Source organism: Mustela nigripes, chromosome 9 (assembly GCF_022355385.1).
Source record: "Mustela nigripes isolate SB6536 chromosome 9, MUSNIG.SB6536, whole genome shotgun sequence".
In the NCBI taxonomy this organism is placed as follows: domain Eukaryota; kingdom Metazoa; phylum Chordata; class Mammalia; order Carnivora; family Mustelidae; genus Mustela; species Mustela nigripes.
In genome coordinates, this window is record NC_081565.1 from 66,697,003 (window position 1) to 66,712,691 (window position 15,689).

Consider the following 15,689-nt stretch of genomic DNA (forward strand, 5'->3'; position numbering starts at 1 on the left):
ATAACCCAGACAGAGATCAGGACCTGAACCAAAGTCAAGAGTTGGATGGAGGCAGGGAAACAAGCAAAAGAGGAGAAAGAGATAGCTGGGCTCCACTGTTCATTTTTCTTTGTCTGACTAGTCCAGAGTTAAAAAAGCAAACATTTATTGAATTCCTATAAGGCAGTGGCTAGACTGACTTGAGGAATTGGGAGTTAAATGAATATCAGTAGATGATCAGACTCTGATCTAAATCAAACAATCATTTATATTTAGTTTTATACATTGTAACAAGGTGTGTTGAGGAAACCATATAAAATAGTGGAAAAAGGTGACAGACAGGGAGTGGCTCTGCTTCTTCCTTAGTTGTGCGGATTAATCTACCAGGCCTGTGTCCTGGCCATCAAACCACACTAACAATGCTTTGCTTAAGTGGAATTCAAATTCTATGTACACATACATTCACATTTATGTCTGTATCTTTATATATTGCAGGTTGATTCATTAAGGAAGATACTCTTTAAATAAAGTCTTATGTATATTACATGTACTTGATTTCTGTAAAATGTTAAATATTCTTAGGTAATTAGGTGTTGTCAGATATGCTTTTCAGATAGGTGATCTGGGGTGGCTCTTGTTTAAAGTTACTTAAAATACTGTTATCTACTTTTTGGTACTCACAGCCATGGAAATTATGGCATTTATAAAATGGTAGTCCCTTTCCCTTGTTTATCCTAGTCAAGCTATCTCTCAAGGGCATACTGTGAGAAGCATGTGTGGTGCACCTCAGATTACCTTGTGAACTGCCTTCACATCTGTTTAATTTCGTTTAAACATGGTGATAAGAAAACACAACAAAAATATCACAGCTCTCAATTTATTTCTCTATCTGGCTGTAATAATTTTACATTCTGTAGCAGCTAGTATAAACAGCAGCAGACATGATTTATGATCTTGGAAAAAAGTAAATGTTGAGTATTTATTAAGAATCTATTATAGTGTCTTTATGTGCAGTCAAAACAGAAGGGGGTGTATCAGTATTCAATCTCTCTGACACATTACTCAGGCTCTTATTAAAAAAACACTCTGCGTTCAGGGGCTAATTTAACATTACCATTTTCGTGACTCTATGCAGGCACATTACGACAAAGCAAAAAATAAATCAGCATGCTATTTTTTTTTTTTCTCCGCAGCTCCAGGCTTGTAATTTATTGAGGTTTGGCCATAAGGTGTAATTTCCTTGGGTTCTGAGAGCACAGCTGTGGTAACTGCAGGTCTTCCAGCTGCTTCTTATGGACTCTGCTTGAGGTCAGGAAAAGGCTGAGCTTTACCACGGTCCCCAGGGGCTGATTCCACGTGGAGGAATTAAGAACCGCTCCTCCAGTGCAGCTATCAGCCTCCGAAGAGGGGGGTGATTGATGGTGGTGGGGATGGGAGCCGGCTTAGTTCCGGGAAAAGGCGGGACCGTAGAGGAAGATGAATTGCAGAAAGTGGGAAGCCGCCCGCGAACCGAATTGGTTCGTTTGGACGCCGGCAGAAGGCTCAGGGCCCCCGGCGCAAGCAATCCCCTTCCTCCGACCCCGGCCGCGCCTTCCCCGCCCTACAGCGCCAAACGCCGGCGCGCGCGCCCTGCCCGCTTCCTGCGCACGCTCCCTCTTTGCCCACGCGCGCTCCCTGAGCCCCATCCTTGCTCAGGCCCGCGCATGCCCCTCCCTCCCACCAGCGCGTGCCCACACGGCCCGCGCGCACGCGCACTCTGCCCTCCCTCTGCCCGGCGCGCGCTAGCTCGCTGGCCCCGGGCGTGCGGTGGGCGGGGCGCCGCGCTGACGTTGCTCGGGATGCGGGCAGGTTCCGCCGCCGCCGCCGCCTCTGCCTCAGCCTCCGCTGCCTCAGCCTCGCCTGCCATCGGGGTTTGTATGAAAACACCGGGCGGCGGGCGGCGAGGAGTCCGCCGTTCTTCCAGAGAGCAGCCGCTGGCGCTGCCGACGCCGAGCCGGGTGCTGCGGCTCTGCTCAGTCCTTGCCAGCGCCCCGTCCTGAGCCGGTGAGCGCCCCGCCACCGTCCGTGCGTCCGGGCCGGCCCCCTCTCGGCTGCGGCTTTCCCGCCCGCTGCCCTCCGCTCTCTCCCGGCCGCGGCAGAAGCGGGAAGGAGCGACCCCGGGCCCGCCGCGGTCTGCGTTCTGGGACCCCGCCGCCCCTCACCTGACAGGTTGTGTAACGCGTGTCTCTCGGGGCGAGTGGACCCGAGCTGGAGGGAAGCCCTTGATGGCTAGGGGCTTTGGCTGGTTTTTGGAAAACGCCCCACCCCGCCCCCACCTGCGGGCACTCGGTGGCCCCCGCCTCAATCCCAGGCGGAGGGTCGCCGACGCAGTTTTCGGGCAGAGGCAGCCCCGGTGCCCTGCCCTTTCTCTGGGGCCGGGAGCGGCGGTCGCCGCGTTGCAGCGCTGAGCAGAGCCGAGGGGCGGCGGGCCGGGGGCGGGCGCGCGCCCTGCCTCCCCACCCACCCTGGCACCCACCGTCTAGGTGCGCCTTGCTTTGCAGTGGGGTTGGTGTTGTGTGATTTCGGCGGTGGCTAGGTTTGCTTCCTTTCACGGGGTGGTTTGGCCTGAAGTGTGTTCTCTGTTTACAACTTGTCGCCTTTTGGGTTTGGTTTGAACCTGAATCAGATCGCCCTAGATGACAGTGCAGAGTTTCCTTACAGCCTGCCTTCCTGAGTTGCGGGCTCTTCATTGCAAGTATTCAAGGACTTCTGCAACCCCCGCGCAAAGGCTTGTCTCTACTGTTGTTTTCCGCTTGTGCCGGTTAAGCCTCTTATTAGTACTAGTGCTAGTATTAGTACTAGTGCAGTTTTGAATCGGTTGGTTTCCTGGGCATTTACCCATTTTACAGTGGAGTTTTTATACACCTTAGCATAATCGATATGAGTGTTGATAATTTCAAGGCCATTTCTTGTTTTAACATGGCTTGCTCAATTCAGAGCTTGAAGGTCCAGCGCTGCTGATGACCTAATGTGTTGTAACACTTACCGGATTTTTTTTTTTTTTTTTTTTGGCAATGTTAATTCCTTGTGGGTGTTTTGTTTTTCTTTAGGTGTTGAAAATTGTGGCAGTGTTTAATTATAATGCATGACAGTTTGCAGTGAGAAAGGACATGAACAGTCTTCTTGATCACTCATTTTCACTTTTATGTCCATGTTGTAATCTTTATGTAAATCGAGTTCTATCACTTTCTTTAGTAACCTCTGAATTCTTCTTATAAATTGTCTTTTTTCCTGAGAAAACTAGAAAGTTATTTTTGTAATAGTGTAGTGGAATGTTTTCAGTTCAGTAAGCTGAAAAGTAGTAGTTTATTTAAGGCACTTTAAATAGTACCTATTTCAAAACATGTGCCAAATACTAATCAAAACCAAACAAAACCCCGGGAGATGTGTAAGTATTTACTATAATTGCTGTCATTAGTCCTGTAATTGCTGTGAGATAGCCATGTCTTATCTACTGCTTATTTTCTCATTGTGATATGATTTCTTTAGTTTCCCATTCCACCTGGCTTGAGTTAGGTTCTGCAGTGAAGCTATAGATTCATTTTTAATGACCTCAAAACTCTGCCTTAATTGCTTCTACACTTAGCACTGCAGTCTTACCCTGAACTTTGAAATGAAGGGGATGGACTTGGAGTTCCTCTGCAGAATATTTAAGTGTTTTAATGTAATTTAAGCTTTTGTAGAAGCAATTTTTATGAAGCTTTCCCCGTTGACTTGCATTGAAGCATTATTCTCTTTGAAACAGATTAGTTAGACTATTATATAATAATTTTTTTTTTTTTTTATCTCCAACAGCAGAGGGAAAAGAGATCGAAGACTTTTGAAATTATCTAATTTGTATTAGGTTCTACATTTTGGAGTTTTCACTAAATCTCCACAGTGTTCACCTTCCAAAATGTACTCTTGCTTAAGGTCCTTCGGTACCTGGAAGTTGAACAGTCTATCAGTAGTTATGGATGAAACTGTCAGAGAGCTCTCTGCAAGTTGGGAGCCTTCCTTAGGTGGTGGCTCTTGATGTGAATGACAGAAGTTGTTTAGAGTGAACGTGGAATTTTAAATTTTTATCTTTTGTTCTTGGTTACTGTGCCTTTGTACTGTAGTGTAGAGCCTAGGAAGTTGGGCTTCATAGCCACCCTGGCTGGGTTTGAAGCCTGGCTTTGCTTGAGGCAAGTTATTTATCCTCTTGTGCTTCAGTCTTCTCAGTTCCAAAAAGGGAGTAATAATGGTTATGCCCTGAAGATCTTGAATATTAAATGCACATAAAGTGCTTAGCGCACAGTGCCTGGCATGTAGTAATCTTTCAGTAAATATTACTGCTATTGCTTTTCCTCACTCTTCCAAGGGGTCTAGTAAGCTGAAGAAGGACTTAAGGTTGATGGAGCATTATTACTGTAGAATAATTCCATGGTGACCCATTGGCTCCTTTGGGGCTAAATAAGAACTTAGTCTCACTATCTTGCCTTGGAAGCATGTAATTTAGTTTTAAATAGAACAGCTAGACCCTGAGCTGCATGCCCTGCGATGCTGCTGGAGAGGTGCTGAAGTATCCCTGTTTGTCCCTTCTGACGGAACCTTGGATTGTCTCCCTCTTGGTGGTCATGACTGCTATTTTAATCACCTGTTTTTGACTTTGTGATGGTGTGTTTCTGTGACTGTGTGTTTTCTGTGACTGTGATGTGCTGCTATCAAAAATGTTATCTAACTATTAATAGGTATATATGAGTTTATCTGATCAAGATATTGCATGATGTTTCCAGGACATAAAAAATCACTTTTATCTGTGCATTCTTTTATTTTCTTCTTTATTGGTGTTAGAGAGTGAGGTTGGTTTTGATTTGACATTGTATTCCTTTTCAGCTTTCATGTAATTTTTCTAGGAAGGTTTTTTTTTTTTTTAAATTAATGATTTTATGTACTTAACTGTTCTTTGTTTGCAAGGATCTGATATTAATACTCAGTTCTTGGGATTGGGAGGGAGACAAACCATAAGTGACTCTTAATCTCACAAAACAAACTGAGGGTTGCTGGGGGGAGGGGGTTTGGGAGAAGGGGGTGGGATTATGGACATTGGGGAGGGTATGTGCTTTGGTGAGTGCTGTGAAGTGTGTAAACCTGGTGATTCACAGACCTGTACCCCTGGGGATAAAAATATATGTTTATAAAAAATAAAAAATTTATTAAAAAAACAAAACAAAACAAAAAAAATACTCAGTTCTTTAAATCAGTTGTTTTCAAACTTTTGATTTCAGACCCTTTTCCATTCTTAAGAGTTACTGAGCAACCCAAAGAGCTTTTGTGGATTATGCCTGTAGTTATTGTCTTATAATTAAAAAGATATGTATAACTTTTATTAATTTACTTATATATGACAGTAATTTGTTAATGTAAACATTTTTATTGAAAATAAGTATTTTCAAAATAGATAAGGCAGTGAGAAGAGCAGTTTTGTTTTACTTTTTTCTCTAATGTCTAGTTTAATAGGAACATCTGGATTCTTCTGTCTACTCCTGCATTTAGTCTTTTGCAGTGTTTTTTGGTTTGAAGTATATAGAAAGACAAATCCTACCTTACATAGCTAATGGCTGTAAAAGAGAGGGAGGCATTTTAATAGCCTTTTCAGATAATAATGGATTTTCTTGTTTGGTACAACATCACAGCTCAACATGTGTTGGTTTTTTAGTTATTTGCAGTGTGGAATCTGAGATCATGTCAATGGACTTTTTTCATAGTGTTTCATTAAAATCGACTGGTCTGAACTTTGAATGGATCTTACATAACTATGCCTGAATTTGTAGCATCATGCTGTGGTCCTTTTTAAGTATTGGCTCAGTTATGCAGATCTTCCAAATGTTGACACATTTCCTATGTTATTAAAAAATCACATTTGTTAATATTACCACTTATCAGAAACAAATTATTGGGAAGCTGTCCAGGTCATGATATGACTGATGGTGGATACGAGTTTTCCAGAAATTTGATTTTTGCTTGAAAGTGCAGATTTTATCATTGGCAAGAAATATGACTGCCAGTTGTTTCCTAGAAGTGACAAGCAGATTTTGTTAATCTCTGAGAGAACCTCTGCCAAAATACGTAAGTGTGAATAATCGTAGTCATTCTTTCAAGTAAAAATGGTGTTTCATGAAAAAAAGAGACTAGTGTCAGCCCTTAGTTCAGTCACGCAAGTACTTTACCTTGAGACAGCCATCAACTATTGTAATTCAGTATGTGGACAGAAATGCTTTATGTGTACTTAACATTTTGTCACATAGAATATTTAAAAAGATGTAAAGGTATATATTCAAGGGCTGAGAATATAAAATTAATCTTTACTGTTTTTTTTTTGGAAATATTTTATTTATTTGAGAGAGAGCAAGAGAGAGAGAGAGAGTGAGCATGCACTCACAAGCAGGGGGAGGGACAGAGAGAGAGAGAGAAGCAGACACTCCAACTAGTAGGGAGCCCAACATCAGGCTGGATTCCAGGATCCTGGGATCATGATCTGAGCTGAAGGGTTGCTTAACCAACTGAGCCACTCAGGTGCCCCTTGAAGGACATTCTTAAGTGAAAAGGCTTTTTTTTTTTTTTTTTTTAAATAGCAACTGTTACTTGATGTTGAAAAATATAATGACTAATAGTGCAGTTTGTTGCCAGTACCATAAGTTGTTCCAAGATGCCAGAAATGTTATACATCATTGCTTTTGTACCATTAGTATAAATGTATACAGTTAAAAAGTTTAATGATATTTTAGTGTTACTATGAAAATAGTATTGACGTTGTGGACCCCCTGAAAAGGTATCAGGTGCCGAGGGGACTATGGACCACATTTTGAGGACTTCTTGTATAAATCAGTTGATTCTTACCAAACCTTGATAAGGAAGGGAAGTGGTGGTGACAATCACTAGTCTGTTTTTGCTTCAGACTTTTGGTCCCCAGTAAAGGCTGTATTCATTTTTTTTTTTTTTTTTACAGGCCCAATAGAGGTTATTCACAGGAAGTTTAGGGTTCTTGAGATTTCTTTTGGTCAGGTGCTGATACGGGGGAACTATAGTATTAGTATTATATACTAGTATAGTAGAACTACAGTACTAGTAGTCGAAATTAGATTATCTAAAAACAAAAAGATTTGGGATTTATGATCCACACATATGTTCAAATCTAATATGGGGGGGTTGCATATTAGACAAATAGTGAAGGCACAGTGTGAAAATCTCAACTGATACTGAGCTCTTAAGCTAAAATAAGCATTTTAGCTTCCCTTCTTAATCTCTGTTCATTTCTTACCTAATTCATGCTGAGGATGAACCATCCTAAGAAGAGGTACCCAGCACTTGCTGTCCTTGCCTCACATCCTACCTTAGGGAGAAAATGATTTAAGATTATGAAGATTCGGGACGCCTGCGTGGCTCAGTTGGTTAAGCAGCTGCCTTCGGCTCAGGTCATGATCCCAGGGTCCTGGGATCGAGTCCCACATTGGGCTCCTTGCTTGGCAGGGAGCCTGCTTCTCCCTCTGCCTCTGCCTGCCTCTCTGTCTGCCTGTGCTTGCTCGCTCTCTCTCCCTCTGTCTCTGACAAATAAATAAAATCTTAAAAAAAAAAAAAGATTACGAAGATTCTAAGGGTATAGGTAACATGGGGAATAAAAGTAATAAGGTTTGTGAGGATTTATGATGCAATAACGGTAATAAAAGTGTGAACACTGCCTACATATAATGAGTTTAATGAATTGAAAAGGATACTACTTTTGATGGGAATTCTCCAGATTTATTAATTTGTTGTAGGCACAGTTTCTAGTTGCATGTAGGTAGAAGTGATAATGGGTAATGCAAGATAGCAAACCTCTGTGATGAGCTTCTCTCCTATTTGCAAAGTAAGAGAATTTGACTCCCAGATGATCTTTGAAGCTTCCTACAACTCTAGAAGTCTGGATTTTTTTCTTTGCCTGTTGAGAATGTCTTTTTCATTTGTTAATTCTGTTTTACCAATTATAATTTGTGTTTTCATTTGAAACTTATTTTTCCCAATTCTTAACATTGATTTATATTCATATTTTTGGTTCATATTTTGATTTTTAAAAATTTACTTTAAAAATTATGGCTGTATATATAATATAAAAATTATCATTTAAACATTTTTAAGTGTTTAGTTTATTAGCATTAAGATGGTTGTGCAACCATCACACTGTCCATCTTCAGATCTTTTTGTCTTGTGGAACTGAAACTTTGTATCCATTAAGCAATAACTCCTCATTTTCTTCTTCCTGTAGCCCCTGACAATCACCATTCTACTTTCTGTCTTTATGAATTTGATGGCTTTAAGTACCTTTTATGAGTAGAATCATAGTATTTGCCCTTTTGTGACTGGCTGTTTCATTTAGCATTGTCTTCAAGATTCATCAGAATTTCTTTCTTTTTAGGGCTGAATAATGTTCCATTGTTTGTATATACCACTTCATCTGTCATTGCACCCTTGGGCTGTTTCAGTAACCTTTGGCCATTGTGACTAACCCTGCTTTGTACATGGGTGTACAAATACTTCTTCAAGACCCTGCTTTCAGTTCTTTTGGGTACATATTCAGAAGTGGAATTGCTGGGTCATATGGTAATTCTATTTTAAGTTCCTGTGTCACAACCCTACTCTTTGCATAGCAGCTGCACCATTTTACATTCATACCAACAGTGTATGAGGGTTCCAGTTTCTCCACATCCTTGTAAACATTTGTTTTCTGTGTGATTGGTCTTTCTCTTGGGCGGGGACTGGGTGGGAGGTGGGGTGGTTTGTGCAGTCATTCTAATGGGTGTGACGTGGTAGGTATCACATGGTGGTTTTGATTTGCTTTCATGCTGCCGAATTTAGTTTGCTGCTATTTTGTACATCAGTGATCAGAAAGGATATTGATCTGTAGTTTTCTTGTAATTTCTCTGTTCGGCTTTGGTATCAGGGCAATGTTGGCCTCATAGAATTAGTTAGGGAGTATTCTCTTAAGTTATTTGGAAGAATTAGGATTGATGTTCTTTAAATGTTTTGTATAATTCACTAGTGAAACAATCAAATCTGGGGCTTTTCTTTTTGGAAAGTTTTTGATTACTCATCCAGTCTCCTTAATAGTTAGGAATTTATTCAGATTTTCTGTTTCTTTTTGTTCAGTTTTGGTACGTTTTGTGTGTATAGGAATTTGTCAGTTTCATTTAGGTTCTCTGTTGGTGCACAATTTTTCATACTATTCACTTAAAATCCTTTATATTTCTGTAGAATCAGTGTCTTCACATGCTTTCTTGATTTTAATAATCTGAGTCTTCTGTTTTTTTCTTACGTTTAATAAAGGTTTATTAATTTCATTTATCTTTTTAAAGAACCAATTTTTTTATTTGATAATTTTCTCTATTTTTCTATTCTCTATTTTATTTATCTCTGCTCTAATTATTATTTTCTTCATTCTACTAGCTTTGTGTTCTGCTTTTTCTAGTTCCTTAATTTGTAAAGTTAGGTTGTTCATTTGAGATCTTTATTTATTTTTTTAATTTATTTGAGATAGAGAATGAGAGCGAGAGCAAGGGAGGGGATGAACAGGGGAAAGGGAAAGGGAGCATGATGCCTGGCTCCATCGCAGGACCCTGGGATCATGACCTGAGCCTAAGGCTGATGCTTAACTGATTGAGCCACCCAGGTGCACGCCCACCCTTTTTAAAACTTTACTTTTTTTTTTTTAATGTTTAAATGTAAGTGTTTATAGTTGTAAACTAACTTCCTAGCACTGCTTTCTCTGTATCCCATAAATTTTGGTATGTTTTATTTTCATTTGTCTCATTTGCCTTGATTTTTTTCTTCGACCTGTAATTAAAGAGTGTGTTTAATTTCCACAAATTTGTGAATTTTCCAGTTTTCTTTTTCTTATTTATTTCTAACTTCATTCTGTTGTGGTTGGAGAAGATACTTTGTATAATACCTATCTCTTAGAATCTGTTGAGACCTAATTTGTGGCCTAAAAGATGATCTATCCTGGAGAATGTCCCATGTGCATTTGAGAAGAACATACATATTCTGTTGTTTGGTAGCGTTTTATATCCGACTGTTGGTCATATAAACAATAGTTGGTTTATAGTGTTGTTCAGGTCCTCTGTTTACTTATTAGTCTTATGTCTGGTTGTTCTATTTATTACTGACAGTGGGTATTGAAGTCCCCAACAATTACTATAAAACTATTTTTTCCTTTAATTTTGTCAATTTTTGCTTATTGTATTTTGGTGCTCTGTTATTAGGTATGTGAATGTTTGTAATTGTTATATCTTCTTGCCCTCTTGAACCATTTATTAATAATTGGTGTCCTCCTTTGTCTCTTGTAATCTTTTAAAATTTGAAGTTATTTTGTCTGATGTTAGTATAGCTACACCTTATTGCTTTTGGTTATTATTTGCATGGAATATCTTTTTCTGTCTTTTTACTTTCAACCTATTTGTGCCTTTATATCTAAATGAGTTTCTTGTAGAGAACAAATTTTTTGGATTGTATTTTTAAATCCATTTGCCATTCTCTGCCTTTTCATTGGAGGTTTTAATCCATTTACATTTGCAGTGATTACTGGTAAGGAGGAGCTTCTATCATCTTGCTATTTTTTATATGCCTTATGACTTTTTGAGTTCCTCATATCCTGTATATTTTGATTTTTGTTGGAGCTGACTTCGGCTGTGATATTTAAAAAACGAACCATTTTGATGAGTCAGTCATAGGTTAGGGACAAGGAAAATGTGTGTTTCAAGGAAAGAATTTTAATTTCAGATATCACCTATTTGATATTTGATACTTAGAAAATTTGGCATTTGTTTAAGTCTAAAAATAGTTGGAATCTGAGCTGAGGGAAGCATCATATTAAATAAATTATTACTGTTAGTTAGATCTAAGTGTGGTGTAATTCTTCTCCCCCAACAGTAAAACCTTATTATTTGTAGTATAATTAAAACATCTCATAGCAAATTAGACCTTCCGTAAGTGCTGAAACATCTTTGTGGCATAGTGTGTGAACTATCCAAACTTGTGTTTTTAATGAGGATGCCTGATGAAGAAAGGTAAAAGGTATAATTTTTACAGGTTTACTCTTACCCACAGTTTTTTTGTAAAATTAATGATAATGTAGGTGAAATAAAGTTGTCTGTTTGCAGATTGGGTTAAAACATTCATAAACTATAGTTGACCCATAACATGGGTTTGAACTGTGTGAGTCTACTTATCCACATATTTTTTTGGTTAATACAGTACTGTAAACATATTTTCTGTTCCATACGATTTTATTAATATTTTTTAGCTTACTATGTTATAAGAATCCAGTATATAATACATTGAATGCAAAATATGTATTACGTTATTGTGACAGTACAGTATATAATATATACAACACAAAAAATGTGTTATTGTTTACATTATTGTTAAGATTTCTGATCAATAGTAGGCTGTTCATAGTTAAATTTGGGGGGAGTCAAAAATTTTATGTGGATTTTTGAGTGCCTCGGTGTCTGTGTTTGCCCCAATCCTGTGTTGTGAATGACACATGAATAAGGTAACTGGATGAAAATGTATACCTCAGTAATAGTAATTTAGAGTAAGATAGTGCTTATGGATGTAAAGATTAGTAGTATATATATAATTCTAGTTCAAGCCATCTTTAAATATATAAAAGTCCACTCATATAAATTCTTTCCTCCCACTTAGGGAAATGTATACTGTGAATTTTTATGTATAGCACAGAAGGGTTTTTTTATTTGTTGTTTTTTAAGATTTTATTAATTTGACAGAGAGAGACAGCAAGAGAGGAAATACAAGCAGCGGGAGTGGGAGAGGGAGAAACAGGTTTCCCGCGGAGCAGGGAGCCCTACATGGGGCTCCATCCCAGGACCCCAGGATCATGACCTGAGCCAAAGGCAGACTGCTTAAGGATTGTGCCACACAGGTGCCAGTGTTTTGTTGTTGTTGTTGTTGTTGTTGTTTTTGTTTTTTTAGTCTGCTGGATGAATAACTTAGAATACATTTTCTAACGACCCAGATGGGTCAATAGTTTTGCTTTAGTGTAAAAGGATATATTTTATTATGGGAATCAGGTGCTGAACTACAGAGGGTGTAAACCCTTGACCCTAATTTAAGGATGGGTTGAATTAGAAGGTTCTAGCAGAGACTAAGTTCTTTTTTTTTTTTTTTTAAAGATTTTATTTATTTATTTATTCATTTGACAGACAGAGATCACAAGTAGGCAGAGAGGCAGGCAGAGAGAGAGAGAGAGAGAGAGGAGGAAGCAGGCTCTCCGCGGAGCAGACAGCCCGATGCGGGGCTCCATCCCAGGACCCTGGGATCACGACCCGAGCCGAAGGCAGAGGCTTCAACCCACTGAGCCACCCAGGCGCCCCTAACAGTTTTATTGAGCTAAAACTCACATACTGTCAATTTTCACATTATAATATGCAGTTCACTGCCCTTTAGTACATTCACAGGGTTGTGCAACTGATGTAGTTTTTGGAATGTTGGTGTTGGTGGGGTCTGGAGTTGATGTCCAGGAAAGAATTCTTGACATGTGTCTTTGGTGCAAAATGGTGGTTTTGTTAAAGCTCAGGGACAGGACCCATGGGCTGAATGAATTGCTGCTGCTACCTGCTTTGACTCCATGCTGTGGCTCCCTGATGCCCTGGGGGATTGGGAGGAGCAGCTGATTTATACACCTTGGGGTTGTGGGGGCAGTAAAGATGAGGGAAGTTCCAAAATGACTTTCGTAGGCTGAAGAAGACTCACAGGATCTTGGAGGAATCTTATACTCTGCGTATCCCAAGTATTTGTCAGTGGGCTGCCGGTTATAATTATAATTATAATTTTATTTACATTTCCTTCTACCTTTGTTTCCCACATCACAACTATAACCACAGTGAATTTTAGAACATTTTTATTACCCCCTAAAGAAACTCCACATCCTTCTAGTACGTCCCCTCCTCCATGCCATTCTTTTCTAGTCCTAGGTAACCGTTAATCTACTTTCTGTCTCTATAGATTTACCTGTTCTGGGTATTTCATATAAATGGTATTTTATGCTATTATATAAAGTGGAATCATATAATGATGTGGTCTTTCATGATTTGCTTCTTTTACTTAGCATAATATTTTCAAAGTTTATTCATGTAGTACATATCAGTACTGTTTCTTTTTATCACTGAATAATATTGTATTGTATGGCTATACCACATTTTATCTATCCATTCATTGGTTGGTGGATATTTGGGTTATTCCCACTTTTTGGTTATGAATAATGCTGCTGTGAAATTTGTGTACAAATTTCTTTTCTTTGGGTATATACTTAGAAATGAAATAGCTGAGTCACACAGTCACTTTATGTTTAACCTTTTGAGGACCTGCTGGATTGTTTTCAAAGTAGCTGTACCATTTTACATTGCCATCAGCAATGTATGAGGGTTCTAGTTTCTCACATTCTTGCTAAAGCTTGTTATTGTCTGTATTTTTTTATTACAGCCATTCTAGTGGGTGTGGAGTGGTATCTCATTGCAGGTTAAGTTTTTAAATAGTGATTAAGCATAACAGGAGTGATAATACTCTAAGATGGAGTTACTATTACAATTAAAATATTTAATAGGCTGACCTAGGAAGATAATCATCAGAAGCCATTCTTAACCCTGGCTGTGCATAATTATTATCACTTACTAATTAAAAAAAATGATGTCATAGATTAATCTCTGAAGGCATTGTATGATTTTTTTTCCCACAAAATTCTTTATTGAAAAAGAAAATTGAAGTCTGAGTTGTGGAGAACAGAATTCACTCTAGATACCTTAAGCAGAGAGGGTTTATTTATTTTAGGATACTAAATAATTTAAAGAGTTGTTGGGATGTACCAATCTGGGTCCAGTCAGGAAATAGAAACCACATGGTAATTTAACAGGGAAAAATTAATGCAAAAATATTTTGGCTATAACAGGGATTAGATAATTGAAGGCTTTATCAGCAAGAAATAAAGATAGCTCTAAATAGAGGAATAGCTGTTATAGAGACCAATTATTACCCCCAGGGCTGAGATAGAGTGAGCCCCTCCCTCCCCTGAAGACTTGGTGGAAAGGGCAAGGTCAAGGTCAGAAGGGGCAAGGTCAAGGCAAGTAGGTGTGGTGTGACCTAGTGGAATTTGCTGAGGGTTTGCCCCCTAGGGTACCAGGGAAGGCTGTTTATAGGGAGATATCTCACCAGAGGCACCCTGCTACAGAACAGCTTAGACTCCTGTTGGAGAAGTTGCACGTGCTGCAGGAGCCCGGTGCTATAGAAGCCGTCCTCGTTGCAGGGATGGGTCCCAGAGAGGCCTTGCCTGCTGCAGCCGTGAACACCCTGAAGCCAGGAAGCAAAATCCTTTTCCTCTGCAGTATCTTTGCAATGCCCTCTTGATAAAGCTTAATATCTTGCCAGCTGGCTAGGAAAATATTTTAAGGGCACAAATCCATTTTCACAGAGCAGGTAAAAAGGGTGAATTTGGAGATGAGGGGCAATACATCAATATCTGGCACAGGTTTTAAGTGGTTTACAGAATTGTTTGGAGCTTTGTAGAAAAAGAGATTCTAGGTTACGCTGTAAGCAACAACTCCCAAATCCCCTACCTAAAACTGAGAAACCAAGGGAGACACTGTCTCTTTTATGATTAAGAGACTTTCTGTCTATGAAATTGCTTCTAGATCTTCACGGCTAGAACTGCACTGATGTTTTAAAATTAGGAAGCTGTTGCCTCCATGTCTGGGAATGCTTGCTGCTCTCGACGTCTGACCCAGCTTCTTTCAAAGTGTCTCCTGTTCACGAAATTCTCTGCAAGCTCAACTTAGAGGGTGACCCCTCCATACCCCCACGTGCATATGGGTTGGTCAAAGTGTACATCGAATTTGATATTGAGTGTGATCCTCTGAACACTGAAATAGTCATTAAGACCGTAAGTGTGCTGCGGTCACTATTGCCAACATTTTGACCAACTGCAGCAATGAGCAGAGACAGGAATTAGAACTGAGTATAGGTATGGTTGGTTACAGGTCAGGCCGTGCCAGCCTTAAGTACCAGGTTGGTGCCCAAGGTGCCCATATGTACTTCACGAAATACACTTTTTGTTTTTTTGTGATATGTGAGGACTTCTAAAGTGTAGGATCCAGAGCAGAGGCCCCTGTTGCCCAGGTCTAAGGTACTGCCCTTGTGTTGTTTGCTGTCCTTGGCTACAAACAGCATTATGATAAAAGCTCTCATTTCTGTCTCCTCAAGGATCTGTGAAGAGATACATACTCAGGAGTCAAATTGTTGGGATATAAACTGTAACACTTTTTTTTTTTTTAAATTTTTTTTTTTTTTAATTTATTGACAGACAAAGATCACAAGTAGGCAGAGAGGCAGGCAGAGAGAGAGGAAGGAAAGCAGGCTCCTCTGTGGAGCAGGGAGCCCAATGCGGGGCTCGATCCCAGGACCCTGGGATCATGACCTGAGCCGAAAGCAGAGGCTTTAACCCACTGAGCCACCCAGGCGCCCCAAACTATAACACTTTTAATTCCACTTAATATTGATGGCCCTCTACGACAGCTATACGAATTTACACTCCCTGCTGAAATAACATTTTCTCTGTTATTCCGTGCAAATATGTGATTTTCAAAAACAAAATGATACCGTCCTCT

General features: G+C 39.6%; 1 protein-coding gene across 3 annotated transcripts in view; it reads left to right on the forward strand.

Moving 5' to 3' along the window:
* Positions 1 to 1,838: 1,838 nt before the first annotated feature.
* The window catches only part of AGTPBP1 (ATP/GTP binding carboxypeptidase 1), a 158,874-nt gene continuing 145,023 nt past the window's right edge, over positions 1,839 to 15,689 (forward strand). For all 3 annotated transcript variants that reach the window (XM_059411753.1, XM_059411756.1, XM_059411754.1), the window contains exon 1: positions 1,839 to 2,022. The gene's annotated coding sequence lies outside the window, so the exon portion shown is untranslated. The remainder of the gene's footprint in view (positions 2,023 to 15,689) is intronic.